This window comes from Zalophus californianus, chromosome 9 (genome assembly GCF_009762305.2).
Source record: "Zalophus californianus isolate mZalCal1 chromosome 9, mZalCal1.pri.v2, whole genome shotgun sequence".
NCBI lineage: Eukaryota > Metazoa > Chordata > Mammalia > Carnivora > Otariidae > Zalophus > Zalophus californianus.
The window spans coordinates 133,061,158-133,080,254 of NC_045603.1; the positions used below are offsets into that span (position 1 = coordinate 133,061,158).

A 19,097-nucleotide genomic window follows, 5' to 3' on the forward strand; every position below is an offset into this window, starting at 1 on the left:
ACCTGGGTGATGTGCATCCTTCCTAGGAACCCCCTCCCTCCGCCTTCTTCTGCTCACTGTAGAGAGCAGAGCTCTTCCGGGTTGCGAAGGGGGAAAGGGAGGGAGGAAAGAAGACTAAGCGAGGAATGGATTTCACCCCCTCTTGCAAACACGCAAACCTCCCATCAGGGGTGTGTGAAACGGGCAGAGTTGGGGGAGGGGGGTGGGCAAGACGTCCTGAAATGTGACCAGCCCCTGGCGCCTACACAGCCCACTGTCTCTGGCAGGGATGGAATCGACTGCAAATGTCATCAGTAGTGTTGACTGGGTCATTACCTACCATAGATATAAAAGCTTTGGCAGAGTCTCTTCCTCCCATTTTTGGAGCGAGTGGGGACCCAGGGGGAGCATCTAGAGGTACAGCCCATGGCCACCGTTCGCAGGGCCTCTCAGGGCTCTCCCTCTCCCTTCTGACTCTTCCTGTTTGTTTATGCTAACGCCTCAAAAATGCCTGTGGTCTGCCTTCCTCTGTCTTGGGTCCAGCTGTCCAGGACACGTTAGGGGAAGCAGAATGGTCGGTGACTAGGCTCTGGACTTGCTGGTACTCTTTAGCCCTCACCGTAGGCATAAAAACATTTGGAGGTAGGGAGATGTGTGCACACACTAAGTAGAGGTTTGGGAAGGAGACTCTCTAGGGGTCCCAACTCTTTTCAAGAAGAAAAGAAGGAAATTCACCATCTAGGGGAGTGAGATAAGGGAGCGAGAATCAGAAGTAGCTCTGGGGATAAAAGGTCTGAAGGAAAAGTATCCTATTAGTCTGCCCACCAGACCCAGCAAACTCCAGCCCTCTCCTGTACCATCTCTACTTCTGCTGGTGGGAGACCAAATAATCCACGGAGAAGGAAATCTGTCGTGAATAAATTTCTGCAAGAGTAAAATGAAATCCCGTAAACACTGGGGTAGAAAGGTCAGGGTCCATTCGTTTTGACAGGTAGCGTTTTCCCTTCACAATATTTACACAACAAGAATATGGAGACTGACTTTAAAAATAAATAAATCTTTGGTTAGAAATAAAACAAAATTTATCCATCGCTGGGACAGGAAGTTAAGAACTTTCTTGCGCCGGCCCCAGGTCGGTATATAAGGAGTAGCCCGGCTTCGTGCTGGCAAGTGTTTAGGGGTGGTCGTTCCGTAGGGGTGGGGGGGGAAGAGGACCCCGGTCAGCAAGGGCAGAATGAGGGGTGCGGAGGTGGGCCGCAACCCGAGGAGGGAAGTGGGGAGGGTCAAGGGGTGCGGCGGGAGAGTGAAGCTGGAGCGGCGGATAGGGAGAGGAGGTCAGAGCGAAGCCCAGTCGAGGGGCCCGCGGCCTGGCTCCCCCGGCTCAGAGCCCCTGGACTGCGACCCACTGCCGAGCCTCCCGCGCCCTCCCTCCGCACCGTCGGGGTTCCGGGTCCCAGCCGAGGGAGGGGGCGGAGGGGCTTCTCATTTGCCAGCGGGGCCAGGAGAGGAGAAGGGGTCTCCCTGCCGCCGAGGGAGCCCCGCGGCGCACCTGGCGTCACGAAGGCAGCCCCTCCCCGCCCCCCTGCCCGCTCCCTCCCGCCTTTCGCCACCCAGTGGCGGAGCCAAGTTCTTGGGCGCCGGGACGCGGAGTCGGCAGGGCTGCGCGTCGCGAGGACGTAGGAGAGAAGGTCACTCGCTCTACAGCTTCCCCCCAACCTGTTGCCCCGGCCCCTTCCGGGGGGGGGGGCGGCGGGGCCTGTGCCGGGAGGGCCGCTGCCCGCGGCGAGCAGAGGGTGGCGGGGAGTGCGGAGTCCCGCAGGCTCCCCGGACCACCTTGCTTCTCCTCGAGCGCTGCCTCGTGGGGGGATTGACCGCGGGGCCCCGGGACACTGCGACGGTTGTCTGCCTGGCCTGGGTTTTAGCCGAACCCCGACTGGCCGTCCACCAGGCCCGTGGGGCCCTTTGCGTCTCCCCGCAAGCCCCCCTCCTCTCCTCCCTCTCCCCGCCGTGGCTGCACTGCCCCCTCAGCGCCGGCATGCCTCCCGGCACGCCCCCGGGACCCAAGGCTGGCTCCGGCTCCCACCCCTCGAGTCCCTCTCCGCCACCCCTCCCACCCACACCCTCGCCGCCCCGTCCCCGGCGCGCGGTTCCGGCCGGTCTGGCGGCCCCTCTCCCCCGTTCCTTTTCTGCTGACGCGGGCACTTGCTAGACTCCAGGTCTAGAGTGACGCTTGGGTCGGGGACTGAGAAATCTGATCGCATAGCCCGCTCCCCCACCACCCCAATACCACCTTCAGCGAAGGAAGGCTTCATTGAAGCAAATTCGGTCGCCGAAAACACTCGGGCTGAAAAGGACTTAGTGAAAATGTAACTGATTTTCAGTTTAATGGTCGGTCAGGCAGAGCAAGATTCAGAGAGCTACCAGCTGGGCAGTGCGGGTCGTCGAGAGGGACTTAGGGGCGGAAACTGCTGCTAATTAGGGATACAGGGGCGCATTCTTCCAGGAGGGTTGGGGGCAATTTGATGGTGGGGGGAGGATGGGGTGAAGAAAGGAGAGACTTTATCCTGAGAAGCAAACAGTGGGGGAAAGGCGCTGGTCGCTCAGTCAGACGCTGGAGCTGGATTCTTGATTCGTGGACACCGGCCCCTGCCCATTGTAAAGATGCTGCTTTAATGAAGCTACAAGTCTCTTTCTGAATTTTAAAAGCTACCACTTGGGCTCGCTGATTCGCGGTTCAGGTCTCTGTGCGTGTGTATACCTGTGTGTGCGAGAGAGCAAAAGCACCCTCCGTTATCCCGGGGCACTGTCTGTGTTCAACGCTGAGGAGCAGAGGAGCAGAGGATCCCAGGTGCTCAAGAGCCTGCCCTATGCTAGCAAATGTGAGGGGACAGGGTGTTTCCACTCCCAAGATCTCAGGACTCTCAAGTGAACCTTTTCATTGAGAAGTGCTTGTTTGGTTCACAATGGAACATTAAGGCCAGAAGGCAAGGACCCAGCTCTCTGCTACGCAGTCACACCGGGCGGGGGGCCGGGGCGGGGGAAGTTCCTCACCCATCGCCTACACCCCTTGCCCACATACCCTGCTGCTGGCTTCCCTGACTCCTTTTCCCCTTCCCTGGAGCACCTACCACCAGCTTCTTAGCTCCTTAACCCTGGGCAAGCCATTATCCATCCTTTCCTGGGCTTAGGATTCAGAGGCTGAACCTAGTAGAGAAATGTGCCGAGGCTCCTGGGCCTGGGGACAGAGCTTGGTTTGGGATTCTCCCTGGAGGCAATCACGACATCCCAACTGGCACCAGCATCAACTGCTTTAAATCCTATGGTGTGTTGGGCCACATTCCTACAGCTAAGGCATTTGATTGGATTTTAAATATAAAAGGAAGTCACTGGGCCTGTGGAGGTAGAAGATGGATCAGTAAATGACTAATGATAATAGAAACACTGTGTCCCAGATCTCTGCGATGGCCGCAGAGATAGGAAGTTCACCTGTTGGATAAAGAAAAAGGAGACACTGTAGGGAAAAATAATCGCTGGCAGAATCTCCAATCTTTCTAAGAATGTGTGGCCACTTCTGGTTGCTCTCAGCAGGGCTGGGGAACCGTATATTTATTCTTACAGGTTTTCCACGTCCCATTTCTTTCCCCTAAAACACAGGTAATATTTTTCTTTCTGCCTCTCGGTCCTCAGCATCATCCCCCTTTCAATTTTTCTACCTTCCTGGATATTCCCTCAGATTGGTGTACTTCTTTCCCATGCGCTCTCTACCAGGTGAAAACGCACACTCAATATTAACCTGGGTTTAAAAGTTCTAATCTTACAACTCCACCCATTGAGATATGTTTTATTATAAATGTGTAGGATAGGGGGAGCTGGGAGGGTGTAAAGGAGTCTAGAGTGAGGAAAACCAGTTCTTTCATTTTTCTTTTCTTTTTTTCTAACAGAACATTCTTATTAAACTCAACTTTTAGGTCTGTGACTTTGCCTATGTTTCCATGACCGCTGGTGGGGGGGTGGTGGTGGTACAGGACTGCATGGTGGGGTGGGGGCCTGGGTGGTGTGGAACCACGGACATCTCAAGTGAAAGTTTCACAAAGCAGGGGCTGGAAATTAAAAAAAAAAAAAATCAGACCTATTCCACCCAGGCGCCCTAAATAAATAGCCCCGTTTGCAAATTCCTATCAATTATTACGTGATGGGAAAAAATCCTATCTGAAAATAAAGCACGTGGACGTGGAGAATTTTAATTAAATCTTACTGTGGATATAATAACATGGAAGTGATTTTTCATTCGGCGCTTGCCTGCTCACCAGTGTTTTATGGCGTTCTCTTGCCTCTGACTTTATTTTAAAATATTAGACGAGGTGGAGAATTATAAACGACTCTTTCCTTATCTGTACTGCTCACATATCCAGGATCAGAGGAGCTGATTAAGAAAGAAGTCAGAGGCAACGTTGGATTCATAATGATTTGGAATAATGAATCCTTATCTCTGCTTTCCAGATTATCTGCCTTTCAGCTCCCAATGTTTTGTTACATGGGATAATTTATTGCATCTAATACATCACAATGAATCTGATGGTAGAAAGTGATGGCCAGCGTTGTGAAAAGGGGGCCCTTATTTTTTATCCTGGGGCAATGAAACTGCTTTTTGCAGTTTTTAATTGGGAAAATATAAGGTAGATCTGATAAAAAAAAAAAGAGCTGGGTATAATCTTGCCTGCTCGTGCCTTACCACGCGGCTCTTTAATTAGTGTGTCAATTTCAGGCTGAAATTAACAAGATCGACCTAAAACGAGCGCTTAGTTTCTCCCCAGCCCCGAGATCCTAATTTTTAACATGATTTATTTTTATGAAAAAGGAGATAATTAATCATAAACACTGACTAAAGCACAGAGCCAAGTTAAGATAAAATGCCATTTGCATCTTTATATAGAAAGATACCAATAATGTTAATTTTTCTAAAATTCCCTCTCTCCTCACCATCTCCTGCCCCCACACAGCTCCCACCCCGACTGCTGCCCACCCCAGTCCCATGCCAAGTAAACAAGAAAAAAAAGAAAAAATCAATTCCAGGTTTCTCTTATTCATTGCTCTCTTTTTTAAAGTACCTATATATTTATTTATATATTCAGCTCTTCTGGCTTTGTCTGTCAACACATGCAGAATGTGTTTAAGGTTTGTTCCCCCCCCACACCCCAGCAGAATGGTGGGTGGATCTGCCTGTTCTCCCAGATCCCCCCTGCACCTACCCTCATCATCTTCCCTCCATTTTAGAGTTGGAAAGAAGAGGACACACATCTCATTTAATGGTTAATTAGTTACGATAATTGGCATTTTTGTTTCTTTTGTATTTTGCCCTAACGCCAAAGGAACAAAAGCCATCTAAACGCAACAGGCTTTACTCTCTGCCTCTCTCAGGATGGATTTCAGAATCCCAGGCTCTACCCCGAGTCCCCTCCCAACAACTGACACTAGTAACCTCCCGGCTTCAGGAAGCAGAAGGGGCAGGAGTCACCGGTAATTTGCTCTTTAAGCTTGTGCCTGTTGATTACTTTCTGGTTGCTTGGATTAAACAATCGTTGCAAATATGCAAACCAGTGAGAGGAGATTCATACATATTCGTTCTCCAATTGTACCTCCTGACGTCAGATCATAATTTCTTGATAATTGGATGCTTTGTACCTGAATAACGTTTATCTATGAAATTCTCTAGGTTTCTCTAGGTTGCGGTAAATTTTATACTGGGAGGTGGGGGGGGGCAGGATTTGATTTTTTTTTTTTTTTAAGAATTCTTTTCAGTTCACCATAGTCCTATTGTCTCCCTTCCTCCCCACACTTGGGGACATTTACTTTTGAAATGTCACGATGTGGTTTGTTTCCTGGGAATGTCATTTCCCAGGCAGTTCGACAGCGGGTTGAAGAATGTGGAACACGGGTGGTCAAGATGAAGGAAGTGGGGGGTGCAGTTGGGGCAGAAGCAGGGGTGAGGTTCTGCAGAGCCAAATCCACTTTTCCTCTACTTAGACCTACAAGAGTTCCGGTCAGTCACCCCTTCCCACCATTCAGCTTTCAACCCCTGGGGTCTCCCTAGGTCCCCAGCTAGCTGGAGTTCAAGTGCCAATCCCTGATCCGGTCCCACACTCTTAAGCAAAGTAGGCATCCAGATCATCACGGATTTTTAAAAACTTGGATCTTGATGATAAAGACACTTCAGGTTTTAGGTGGTAGTGGAGAGGGAGAGACCTGATTTTCTGGGAATACGCTCCTTTTATCTTTCAGTTCACTTTGGCCTCACTACAGTGCATTTCAGCTGTCTAGTTCCAATTATGTATTAAATATCGCACGACTTCCCTCTCCTGCCTCTCTCCTCCTCTCCCTCTACCCCTGCCCCTTCTCCCTTTTCCTCTGTTCCTCTCTTCCCTCTCTTTAGGACACATCACTCCAAGAATTTCAAGTATCAATTATAAGTAATATTAATTTCTCAGCCCCAACCAGTGAAGTGCGGATGATCTGATAGGAGTATAAAAACGGTGCTTCCCTAGATGAAACAGACCAATGGAGCCTACTGGGCCATTTCCCATGCCCAGATGAACATTCAATTTTCCGGCATTATCTCCGCACTTAAACTCGCGTGCTCCATTTCTGTGCCAAGATAAATTTGCATAATATTTGCAGCTGTAATTAGCTGATGAGCATCTCCCAGCCTCCCCCTTTTGTCTCTCTCTGCATTTGGTCTTCCACTGATGCCACATTTGATCTTTAATATTACAGGATTCCCGATAGAGGATTGCATATCTTATCTTCTCGGCTCCAAAATCTTTTAAGAAGGAGGGAGAAAGGGAGAGAGGGGGTTTGGGGAAAAGCGTGAGTGAGGAGAATGAAGCTTCACTAATCAGAGTTTGAGCAGGTTACTACAGAAGAAGGTAGAGGAAGCGACAGAACGAATAAGAGAAATGGAGAATTATGGTGGGTGGGGGTTGGGAGAGGTGGGACCAGCCTCTTGGAAGGGGGAGAGTCTGGAATCAGCGGGTTATTATTGAGAGAATTCAGGAGTGGGGTTACAGGGGGTTGGGCTGGAGATCTGGAACAGGGCTGAGGTTGGGGGGAGAGTGGTGGGTGGCCAGCCTCAACTCTGTGGCCCTTCCTCCCTCTGGGAAAAAAAAAAAAAAAAAAACGGGTCCCTGCCGGGGCTCCAAGGAAGGCGCTCAGTCGGGTAGCTCCCCTCAAGCAGAAACTGGAACTTTTGAAACCAGGCGACTCTCTTATCTGCTCATCTGGTCGTCTCTCCTTAATAGAGAGCACAGTGCTCCTGAATCTCTAATATGCTACAGACAGTTGCATTCTGCCCATTGCTGTTTATAAGAAATAAAAGCCACCCCCCCCAAGAAAAGAAGGGGGAAAAAAAGTGAAGAGACAGAGGGAAAGGAAAAGCAGGAAGACAGGGGAGTCCGTCCTAGCGAACGGTGTCACCTCCTGCAGTGGGGCAAAACCAGCCAAGTGGCCCCCTAGTCTCCTCCTGGTTGTTAACTGTTGTGTCACTCTTCTCCAATGAAGTTTTCTGACCTGGGGGGCGACGGGGGTGGGGGAGGGAAAGCGGATTAAAGGAGCCACTGGTTGAATGCGTATTTGTGGTAATCCGGAGGGGTAGAGAGAGAAGGGAAAGGAAAGAGGGAGAAGGAGGAAAAAAAAGAAGACGAGAAAGAGTCGATTTTCATGCCAATCACTGGAACAAATAGCTAACATTTAGCGTTTACACCCGCACTGGCGGCGCCCTGGCGCTCCGAGGACCCGGAGCCCGGCTAAAATGTCCCGAAAGCCTTTGGAGAAAACGAGTTTCCAGCTATCAGGTTCTCCCCATCTCCCCCCTTCCACAGGGCTTCGGTTTCAGGCTGGACTTGTCCAATGTCTGCGTTACCGCTGCGAGCTCCTAAATGAGTGTCAGGGAGGCAAATATCAAATAGCGCCGGGGTCAAGGCGGTTTAGTTAACTGTGCAGGGCGCTCAGGACGCGAAACTTGTGTGGGACTCGCCGGGGCGTGAGGCCGGCGGCGGGAGGCTGGGCGGGCGGATGGAGGGACGGCTGGGTGGCTGCGTGGACAGGAGCCCTAGACACAGGTGGGCTGAGCGCACCTCCACACGCCTCCTCGCCCTCGCAGGGCAAAGAAAGGCTCTCGGTTTGAGAAAAGTTCCTTGAAACTTTTTTTAATGAGGCCAATTTTATAAAGCGAGGTTGAGAAGTTGGGGTCTGGTCCCGGCCCTGTCAATGTGTCAATGTGTGCCTTTAGTACTTGTTATTAGCTCAAGGCCTCAGTTTCCCCATCGGCTGATTGAGGGGGTTGGTCAAGATGATGGCCAAGGTCCCTTCCTGCTGGGAAAAAAGAGCAGGCTCTGGGCCCAGGGCGGTTAATCGCGAGTGGAGGGTGCAGCCCCAAGGCGCCCTGGGGACCCTGCGACCGCCCCCAGCTTGGCCCACAGGCGCTGACCAGACTTCCAGAAGAGTGGGCCCAAATGCTCCTCCACTCGAGCACTGAGGGGCTCCGCCAGAGCCCAGAGCTCGGTGGCCGGGAGCAGCAACGACTATCCTGGGGTCACCGTCCAGCTTCCCCTCCTGCGGCCCACCCACGTTCCTGCGGCGCTGTCTCTCCTCCGGGTCCCGTCTCTTAGGTGTTTCCAAAGCAGATCTTTGTTGGAGGGGGAGGTGGGGGGGGGGGGAGCGGCTTGAGGTTGCGCTCAAAATGCCTGACTCCAGCCCCGGAGCGGAAGGCCCCGCAGAAGCAGCCTTTGGGCGGAGAGCGGGAACCGCGCGCGGTGTTGGAAATCGATTAACCGAGGCCCGTTGCGTGCCATTTACGGTGTCCTTTTCCTTTATTTTTGACCGGGGTCTCAGCGCCGGGGGCGGGGGGGGGGGGGGGGGCGTCCGCACGTGCGCCGGGTCTGCGTGCGTGGGCGTTTCAGCCCCAATCCGCCGGGGGTCGCGGGGCGGGCGGGGCGGTTCACGGGTGGGGCGGGGGGTGCAGCCGACTCTGCGGCTTATTTCCCCCCACGCTGAGTCGGAAATGCAGTGGAGGCAGTAGGCAGCCGGCCAGAGGTTGCTTCGAAGGCTGCTGCTCAGGCCCCCGGGCTGGGAGCCCAGGTCCGCCCTGTCATGCCCGGCCCCCAGCCCCCAGCCGCCCCCCCAGCCCCCCACTCCTCGCGCGCGGCTGGGGCTGCGTCTCAGGCCCAGCGCCAGGCCCCAGGCCTCTCGTCGGGTGTGCGTGAGTCTGCGGAGTGTGTGTGTGTGGGGGGGTCTGGGCTCCAAGCCGGCGGGGGGGGGCACAAGGTGCGGGAGGGGACTGGGGGGGGGGACACAAGAGCGTGACGCCCGGACCTCGCGGGGCTGGCTGGGGGGCCCCGTCTTCTTAAATAACCCTCTCTTGGGGAGTTTTTCCCTTCCCTCAGTGTAATTCTCAATGATAGTCATGAAGACTAATCACGATGCTACTTTTCCCCTTCTTTCTCAAATTAAAAAAAAAAAAAAAGAGGAAACAAAAATACGCTCCCGACTCCACTAGCGTTCGGGTTCCGGAGAAATCCTCAAATAGAGCAGTGTAATTTCTCAGTTGATTTTGATTGACATACTGTCCCTGGGATCATGTGTTAATCCCTTCTTCACTCAAGCCTTTTCATAACTCATTTCTCTCCTGCTAGATGGGGGCTCTGATGGTTACCGAGGCAACGACGATAGCACTAAGCTATTTCCCTCTCTGCAAGGAGACCATTATTCCGCATGCATAGGCCATTTGCAGCAGAGGTCGTCACAAAGTCATTCACGACACAGCACACGTTTATTAAACTTTTATTCTCTTTTTTTTCCCCAACACGGAAACTAGTTTGCACTTGTAGCGGGGGTGGCGTTGTGCCGCTGCGTGTTGCCAGCCACTGCCGGGGACCGCGGGCCCCCCGTGGATCATCATCTACGCGGCGCTCTGCCGCGCCGGGGCCACAGGGTCTCTTCGTGTTCCCGTCCGTCCCTAGGGTCTTCCCAGATGCCACCTCTGGGGCCTGGAGGATAAGAGCAGGAGCAACGCCTTAAGTGCCGACCGGAACGGGCCTCCCGGGCGTGCCACCTGAGCGAGCCTTGATGGACAGTCACCTTGTGCCCCTCTGGGCAGCATCCCTTTCTCCTCTCCAGCCCGGGAGCTGCCTCTCCCCAGGGCGCCCTGCGGTCGCCCACGCTGGCTGCCCTGGGGGCGCAGGGGTCTCGGGTTTCTCTTCCCATTTCGGCCTTGGAAAGGGCCTGCTGGGGGCGCACATTCCTGGCCTGGGGTCCAGCGCGTCAGGGGCACAGGGAAAGCATGGATTTGGTTCTCAGTCTTCTCTTGCAGGGGCCCGGGGTGGGGCTGGTGGGTGGGCTGAGCCCAAGACGGGGACCTCCGGGCCAAGTCAGTCAAGGTCATAGGCCGGAGACCGGTCCAGCTTCCAGCAGGCATGGCAAACAAACGTTCTATTCCCAAACTGCAAGGCCACCCACACCCAAGGGCAGTTTCGGACGCCATTGATGGCCACTGCCTCGGTTTCCCTCACCTTCTCCCAATTCTTCCCTCTCTCCTTTCCTTCCTTTCTTTTTCTTCACTTTCAGCCTCCAAGCCTTTGTCTTTTTTTTTTTTCTTGTAATGGGAGTGGTAGACCCACTGGGGCCTTAGGGTGGGAGTCTTGGGCTCCAGAGGCTTTTGTGAACTCAACCCGCAAGAGGCGGCTCCCACCAGTCTTCTGCCGCAGTGACTGCCTTCGTGGGCTGCTAGAGCCCCCAGAGTGCCTGCCTCCTATCATCCCGCTGCCATCAGCCTGCCTCAGCCCACAGCTAGGGGGCATGTCCCAAAGGAGGGCTTTCCGGGCCAGCCGCCCCGCCAGGATCATGCCACAGCTGGTTACTCCGCACACCCTGGCGGGGGTCCCCGAGCTGGGCAGGGACAGACATGTGCCGGGGTAAAGGTTAGGGGCTGGGCTCCTAGATCAGCAGCCACAAGGTGCTCCAAGGGGCTCCAAGGGTCAACCTCCTTCCCCAAGCCTGGGGTTGCCCAACAGTCTGTCTCCACCAGCAGGTGGCGATGGAGGCCAGAGGGGTTGCCGCTAGAAGGGGGGCCCCCAACTCCTGTCCTATTCCTAGAGTGGTGATGCTCTGCTCAGCCACGGAGGAGACGTTGCCCGCCCCGTGAGGAACAGGCCTGGCTCAAGGCCAGCTAGCACCAAACCATCGGGGGGCGGGGTCCTCACAGCCCCTTAACAGCAACCTCCCTCAAGGGGCAGTGGGGCCCCTCGTGCAAGGGAGATCGTGGCGAGGAAGGGAGGAGGGAACCTTTCTCCGCAAGTCAGTAGGCTTTTCCTGGTGTCTGTCCTCTCCACACCGACACACCTCCCGCGGGAACGTAATCCAGACACATGAACCTTCATTCCAGCTCGCCTTCTGCAGGGCCTTCCCAAAGGGGCGTCAGGATGCTGGCATCTAGAGCAGCCTGACCGAGGCAGGGCAGGGGGCTGGAGAGGGGACATGGGGCCCCGGGTGGGCTGCGGTGGCCCCAGAGGAGATCCTAGGTGTGGATGTGTGTCAGATTCCAACCGCGGGGAGAAGGTCGAGGGCAGGAGCGGGTCCGGGCGAGTGTGGGAGCCGGGCGTTTGAGGAGTGGTAGCAGAGCGGCCACAGATCTCCGGGGTGCAGGCGGAGGCCCATGGGTGCTGCAAGCTGCAGGTCCGCTTATAGTAAGTGGGGGCAAACACAGTAAGGGCGGCCACGGGAGCCTTCACTGCTGGGCAGCTTTCGGTCGGACAAGTCTGCCACCCATGCGTATTGAGGGAGCGCAGGTTACACCACTCACCCCCCAACTGAGCTATCTTGGGGGAAACCGCTGGAAATCCTGCTCTGGGAGATGGTGCCCCTGATTACCAAGGCTTAGGCACTGGTGCCCAAAACTCTAACAATATTATTATATAATAATAGTAACTGCATCCATCATAACGTCCGCGGGCTACCAGATAATGCTTATTAAATATTTAGAGCGTCCTCTAAGATAGGTCTGTCCCTTCTATACAGGTGACACGGTCGCCTTGCCTGACCCCAGCTCTTGTCACCGCTCCGCGGACTTCCTTCTCTCCTGCCAGACCTCAGGATAGGCTGAGGGCGACCCACAGAGGTATGAGCATTTCTTTTTATTCACTTATCACTCCTTGTTTTCTCCTAATGAGCACCTTGCTAAGCTCTGAGACTACAGAGTAGGAAACTTTCTCTGGTGGAAACCTTGATGGGCAGAGTGGCAAGAAAGACAAGCAAATGGACCTTTATAGATGCAATAAATACTCCGGTAAATGCGTGCCATGTTGGTGTGTGAGCCCAGAGGACGGAATGCCCGGGAGCGTCTCCCAGTGCTTACCACACTGGCAGCCGCTTGATCTGGATCTCAGGGGATGCTTAGGAGCTCGTGGAGCGGAGCAGGTGGCAAAGAGCATTCCAGAAAGGGGCAGGCAAGTGCAGTGGCACAGGGTTGAGGAGGGGCCACAGGGAGGTCAATAAACTGAGAAACGTGGCCTGCCCTGGCAGGAGAGAAGTGACACGGGTTGGGACACGTGACCATGAAGGGCCTTGAAGGTCAAGGCAAATGGCCTTATGCTGTGGGCGCTGGGGAACCAGGGAGGGGAGTCTCTAAGCTGAGGGGCAGTGTGATCGGGAGGTAAGTTATAGATTCTCGATGCCCTGCTGAGTAGCTCCCTCCCTTCTCTCAGACACACACCAGGAATGAAAGTGTTTGCCTCCCTACTTCCAACTGCATGAGCAAAGTGGGTGATAACACTGGGTTTTCGTTTCTCAAAATGCCTGGGCCAAAGCGACATCCACCAAGGCTCGTGTTTCTCCATGTGTGGTTTCCATCTTGCTGCGCGGGACCTCAGTCCCGTGGGTTGTGTAAGTGCTCTGAGAACTGCGGTCCCCGAGGCGCTCTCCCAGTCTCCCCACTGTCACCGGGACGAACCAAAGGCCAGAAGGCGAGCGGTGACACCACGGAGGAAACCCCCCCCACAGCACCGGGGCGGCGGTGGGAGAGAGGGGAGCGGTGCCTGCTCAGCAATATATGGCAGGTATCTACGAACCCTCCCGCTAATTGATGGGCTCTCTATATATCATCCTAGATAAAGGACCCCAGTGCAGTAAATGCTGATGTTTAGAACATCCTGATAGGGCTTTGTTAACAAGAAGATAACAGAAGAGCAAGATATGTTTGTTTAGCTGCCTATAGATAAACCCAATAGGTCTTTGTTAACTTTTCATGACTGATGGCCACCACTAACCATGATAAATAATCCTGGAACAGGCAACTTTATTTAAAGTGCCGGGCGTGGGGCCCAAATTTTTAGCTCTCTGGAGTGAGGAGGAAGCATTTTCTGCGCGTGAGGACACATACGTCATTGTAAGTCAGTACTCGACTTTCTCTAAATAATTTTAAACCATCAGCGAGAGCTCGGAACCAAGGTGCCCCTTGACAGGGGTTCGGGGTGGGCTGTGCTCCGGTCACCTGAAACCCGAGCAAGTCTGAGGAACCGGATTTCTCAGACGAGTCTTCCACAGAGTGGCAGAACCTTGAGAAATCGAAGCAGATATTTTCCTAGGAGCTTCGAGTAGGTGAAAATCTGCTTTTCAATCCTCGGGAGGAACATGGTGGCCAGAGATGCTCCTCCCTGCCACTCGCTGAAGTTGCAAAATTGTATCCAAAACTGATAGCAGCCTAAGAATTTATTTTCAGAAGCCGAGGAGGTAAATTTTGCCACTGTCTTTAAATAAGTCTTGCCTGCTCAGGTTCATCACTGTGTTAACGAGAGGGGGCCACGCAGTATGCTTTACCCAGAACTCAGCCAGAGCCAAAGCCTCAAAGTACATGGAAGGCGGCTGTTTCGTAAATCCCGTTACAAAGAGACCAAACTTTGGTGCGGTCGCCGAAAATTTATCATGGCGCTGTTATCTTTAATGCACTCTTTTAAAAGAAGGCAATCGTTTTTACTAAAAACATCATTTGAATTTTATCTTTAGTAAAATGCTGGGCAGGAGGGGTGGAGTTTGACCCGACCGTATAATCTTCCCCAACCTGCAGACTAATCAATTTTGATGGCAGAAGTGATACTGGGTCTCGGAAGTTAACCAGATTTGCCACCGGTAAATGGAGGTCCCGGGTGAAATGATGTTTCACGTAACAAAAAAAATTAATGTAGAAAAATTGCTATTTGCAAAAGCCACAGGTGAAATGTGTCCTAAAGTACTAGGGAAAGCTGCTTTCCCCTTTCTTCTTCCTCTTTTTTTAAATGTGTCACAACTAAGAAAGAGCTATTGTAATTCAGTTCCCATCTTGGTTCTAAGAGAAAACTCTGCCTGGATTCTCTCTTTGGGGCAGTGCGGTCCTGAAAGCAAGAGATTTGATTGCCTAGACTCCCTGGAACCACAAGTTCACATCCCAGAGGGGCTGGGCTCAACCCTTCCTCCTTCCTAGGCAATAAATAGCATGGAAACCAGGTTATCTATGTGGCCAACTTTCAGGAAAGACCTTGAAACCGGAGTCAGGGTGGACCTGGGCGATCACGTGATGCTTTCCATTTACCATGGGGGTTTAACTGCAGGGTGGCTGAGCCAATCGGGGCCAGCCAGCAACTATCACACTGATCCCAGGAGATACTTCAACTGGGTTTTTAATAGAAGTCTATTTGAAAGTGTGCAGTAGACGTGGAGGGAGCCGTCTCTGCTTACCCTTGTGTAAAGCCATTGGGTGGCTCTATCAGATTAGGTGCCAGAGGGGTAGGGAATTTGGAATGTTTACTTTCATGTTCGCTATTCGGCCTCATTTCCATAGCGCCTTAATATCTTAGCACCATATTTGTATTCCTGATTAGTGGGTTGGCTTGGGTACAACATGATTAATGTTTCTTTCTTTTTCCTTTTTCTTTTCTTTCCTTCTTTTTTTTTTTTTTTTTTTGGCTCAAAGAGCTAGTTCCCTCACCTGAGTCCAAACAATCGAGTTACTGAAATTCTAGCACACGTTTTCAACTTGTGCAGCTTCTTTACGTAAGATGCACTGTTTCTACTCGTGCTTGCACACCCCATCTGCCCAATTGCTGACATGACTCCACTTCATATGAAAGACCAGCTTTTCTTTTTTTGGGGGGGGGGGGGCGGAAATCAGACCATGCCAGCAAAGGTCAGCGAAAGGCTCGGGTGAGGTTGGTTTGTTTTAGTGACATGGGCTGTCATTACACTTGAGCAGGGACTGGGGGAGACAGCTCACCTGGACCCTTCCTTACTATGGCTCCAAACCTCTTCTTTTTCTTCTGATCTTCGAGGACAAAAGCAACATGATTAACCACTGGGAGCTTGTAGACTCTGATCTTGTTCCCAAGTGCATGACACCCACTAAAAATGGTAGCCAGTTAGTGTGACTTTTGTGTCTGTAAACTGCATAACTGCAGACATTCGACACAAATATATAGGTAAGTATGAAGTGTTGTGAGGCATACGTAATAATGACACCGTGTGTTTTCATACAGACGTCCTTCAGATGAATCTGTGTACGCAAACTCTGATACACCTCTCAGAGACAAAGTGGGCAACTGACTACGTGAACCAGCTACTTGGGAAAGGAGGTGAATAACCCCTTACGGCAGAAATACCATCTATCTTTCGAATCCGGTCAGGATTTCTGCTGCATTAAATCGCCGTATTGTCCGTGACTACGAACCGAAACATGGGCCAACTTTGTTTCGGTGGCCTGGTAATCTGAAGCCCTCCAATGGGGGGCCTGGTATTTTGCAATCAATGAGTGGATCTTCTCTGTTGTTTTTAGTGATTTGAAACAAAGTTCGGTGACAATGATTTGCACATTAAAAATGTTTGAAAAAAATAACTCTCCATCCAAGAAATGAAGTGGATGCTGAAATAGTTTATATTACCTCCTAGAGGCTACCAACCTCATGGAAGCAGTTCACATGTCCACTGGTTGAATGTGTGTATATGAACAAGTACATCTCGTGTGCATATGAATGGTTAAATCAATGCAGTAGACAAAATTTTCACTGAAGTCTAATACGAACCCCTGACAACTGATCCTTTGTTCATAGGTTCAGAGTCCTGGAGACATAAAGGATGTACTTAGTGAAGAATTGTTAGTAAGTTGAAAACAAACTCTTTCTTTCAACTTGCCTTTTTCCATTTTATCTGACATTAAGCAATGCACATGCTTCCATGTTGTTTTAGCCAACCTTCTGTAATTAAAGATGCTGTCTGTGCAGGGAATGTCGGTCAGTATACTCACTCCACCCCAGCCCGGCCACAGCCATTGTGCCTGATGGAGAAACGTCCTTCTGCTGTTCTTTTTAAAAAATTTGCTCTTGCAAGAGGTAAGCAATCTGAAAAGGGGAGCTTCTGTGCCTACTTTTTGTATCCTAACTTGACTTCTTTTTGTACTTTAGGCTTATTCTTTGTGATTTTATTTATTTGTTTAAAAGATTTTATTTCTTTATTTGACAGAGAGAGAGAGACAGAGATGGTGAATGAGGGCACAAGCAGAAGGAGAGGGAGAAGCAAGGTCCCATGCGGGGCTCGATCCCAGGACCCCAGGATCATGACCTGAGCCGAAGGCAGACGCTTAACGACTGAGCCACCCAGGCGTCCCTATTCTTGGTGATTTTAAAACACACCCGTACTTTAAAAGTGTTGAGGGTAAGTAGTTTTCAGTTGGATTCCATTACACAACGCACACATCCCTTCACCTCTGGATCTGACATCGTAACAGGCATTGGAGAGATTTCACGGGTCACCGCCTCTTAAACAGACCTGACGGTTCAAATCTCAAGCTGAGAACGCCAGAGCTAAAGTGTATATAGATGGCACATGACATCTTCGTTTCAAAACAAAAGGGCGGAGTAGAACCTGTCATTAGAAAGTGTGGCTGTGACCACAGAGTCCTCATGCACAGGGATGATTGGACTACAACGCAGCGGCAAGGAACATCGACATTTGTGGCTGTTCTAGAACTGCCCCCTGCAGTGCGGCAGCAACCGGCTGCCTGTGGTTATTTAACTTTCAATGAGTTAAAATGAAATAAAGTTAAAATTTCAGTTTCTTAGTTGGCGTAGCTACATGTCCAGTGCCGAGAGGCCATGTGGCCACGGCTGCCGTACTGGACGGTGCAGAAATTATGGAACATGCCCATCAGGGCAGGAAACTCTGCTCAACAGCCTGAGCCCCGAGACGGAGTATTTGCATATTGAACAGCTTCCTCAACCCCGAGAGGGAGGTGGCCGTCGTAGCTCCGCCACCAGAGGGCACCCCCAAAATTAGTGCCTCCCCGTGGGGCCGGGGGGGGGGGGCGGGGGGGTGGCCTGCATTGGCCAGGCTGTGAGAAATACTCTCTCCTCATTTTAAGTGTGAGTTGGGTTCCTTATCGGATATGCTTGCTGCACCGCAACCTGAGGTTGTTCAAGAACGGGCTGCTGAATGTAAGTGAAGCGAATGCGGCGTGTTCTCCGTGGTTTACTGTTCCGGTTAGTTCCCCGCGATTGTTGAGCAGAAGAATTAGAAAATGCCAATGCCAAATCAACTGCGTTTTGACTCGCAGCATATTGGCCTTGGTCATACAGTCCTGCCAATGGATGCGCTGGGGTCTGGGACGGTGGCACGTATCTCCTTCTACTCTCTGCCTCTGTTCAGCATAGAGGCGAGATTAAAGTCGAGCTGCTGCCCATTCTGGAGAAAAAAGGGCGCTGGGAGAAAGCCTCTCTCTCCTGGTGATCGTCCATGGCCAATAATCAAATCATTTGATAATAAGATGGCCTAGTTACTGCCTTGTCCAACTTTTCAAGCCTCGATGGTCATATCAAGATCACTCTTTTGGAGGGGTGTTGAAACTCATAATCTGAGGCTCGTAGAAAAATCCAGAATTTATCATTGAGGGCTGAGAAATCTTTGAAAGAGCAAGATAATACATATTCATGGAGTAAGCTAAAAAAAGAAGCCAGAATAGCTACTATAGCTGTCATTCATTGAGCTCTGACCTACCATGTGCGAAGTGGTATACGACTTCATTAAATTTCACACCTATCCAAAGCAGGTGTTTTTATTCTCTTTTTTTTACAGAGAAGGAAACTGAGATTTAGAGATGTGATTTATTCAAGTTCATTCAGCAGTTGAGCAACAGAGCCAGGATTCAAATCCAGGTTCTGACTTACAAAAAAAAAAAAAAAAAGAGTGTCCTTTTGGCAGCTGTCATGCTAGATTCCTCAAAATCCAGTGAAAAATCTGAACACAATTTGAAGAGAAGATGTGCAAAGCAGAAAGCATCAGTTTAATGCGTGAAGCTCATCAGACGCACCATAAGCACCTTGATGGGGACAGAGTCGGTCAAACAGCGGGCAGGGACTGGTCATCTTACCGTGAACTTCTGCTGGGATCCTTTGTCAGTACAGAACACGTTTCCAATGTGATTGCTGGGGACAGCACTCTACAGCACTGGGGACGTGTCTCATTTCACCTCTGCACCCCCCATGCATGATGTGGCTGCCCAGAGAGAGGACGGGTGAAGATTTTTTTGAGAAGTGTTAGGATACAGCTAAGCGTAAGACACCCTGGGCCTATTATTTGTTTTTGTGAGTGTTGCAAATAGGTACGTCAAAATTAAAAGAGAGGAAAGGTGAGGAATTGGGTTATTTAGAAATCCGTTTACAGAGAATTCCCTTTCTAAAAGCTAGCAAAAGAAGTTTAACAAACATTCCAAAAGAAATAATCGGAGGGGCGCCCGGTGGCTCAGTCAGTTAGGCGGCTGCCTTGGGCTCAGGTCACGATCCCGCGGTCCCAGGATCGAGCCCTGCATCGGGCTCCCTGCTCAGTGGGGAGCCTGCTTTTCCCTCTGCCCCTCAGCCTGATCATGCCGTCTCTCAAGTAGATTAAGTCTTTAATAACCTGGTAATATTTTTGGACTGTTAGAACTCCCTCCGATAAGTACTTCGATAGGTCTAAATGAGATAACTGGAAGCAGCACCAATATTTTCTTCAAAGCACTTAACTTGGCAATACTTAGCTCATTAACGGACAGTACCAATGGTATTCTTCAGGTTTGT

General features: G+C 51.4%; 1 long non-coding RNA gene across 1 annotated transcript; it reads left to right on the forward strand.

Annotated features, from left to right (window-relative positions):
* Window positions 1–16,101: 16,101 nt before the first annotated feature.
* On the forward strand, window positions 16,102–17,217 carry LOC113921773. The gene is made up of 3 exons (XR_003519800.1): window positions 16,102–16,148; window positions 16,272–16,379; window positions 16,510–17,217. It is a non-coding gene; the product is annotated as an uncharacterized LOC113921773 (long non-coding RNA).
* The last annotated feature ends 1,880 nt before the right edge of the window (window positions 17,218–19,097 follow it).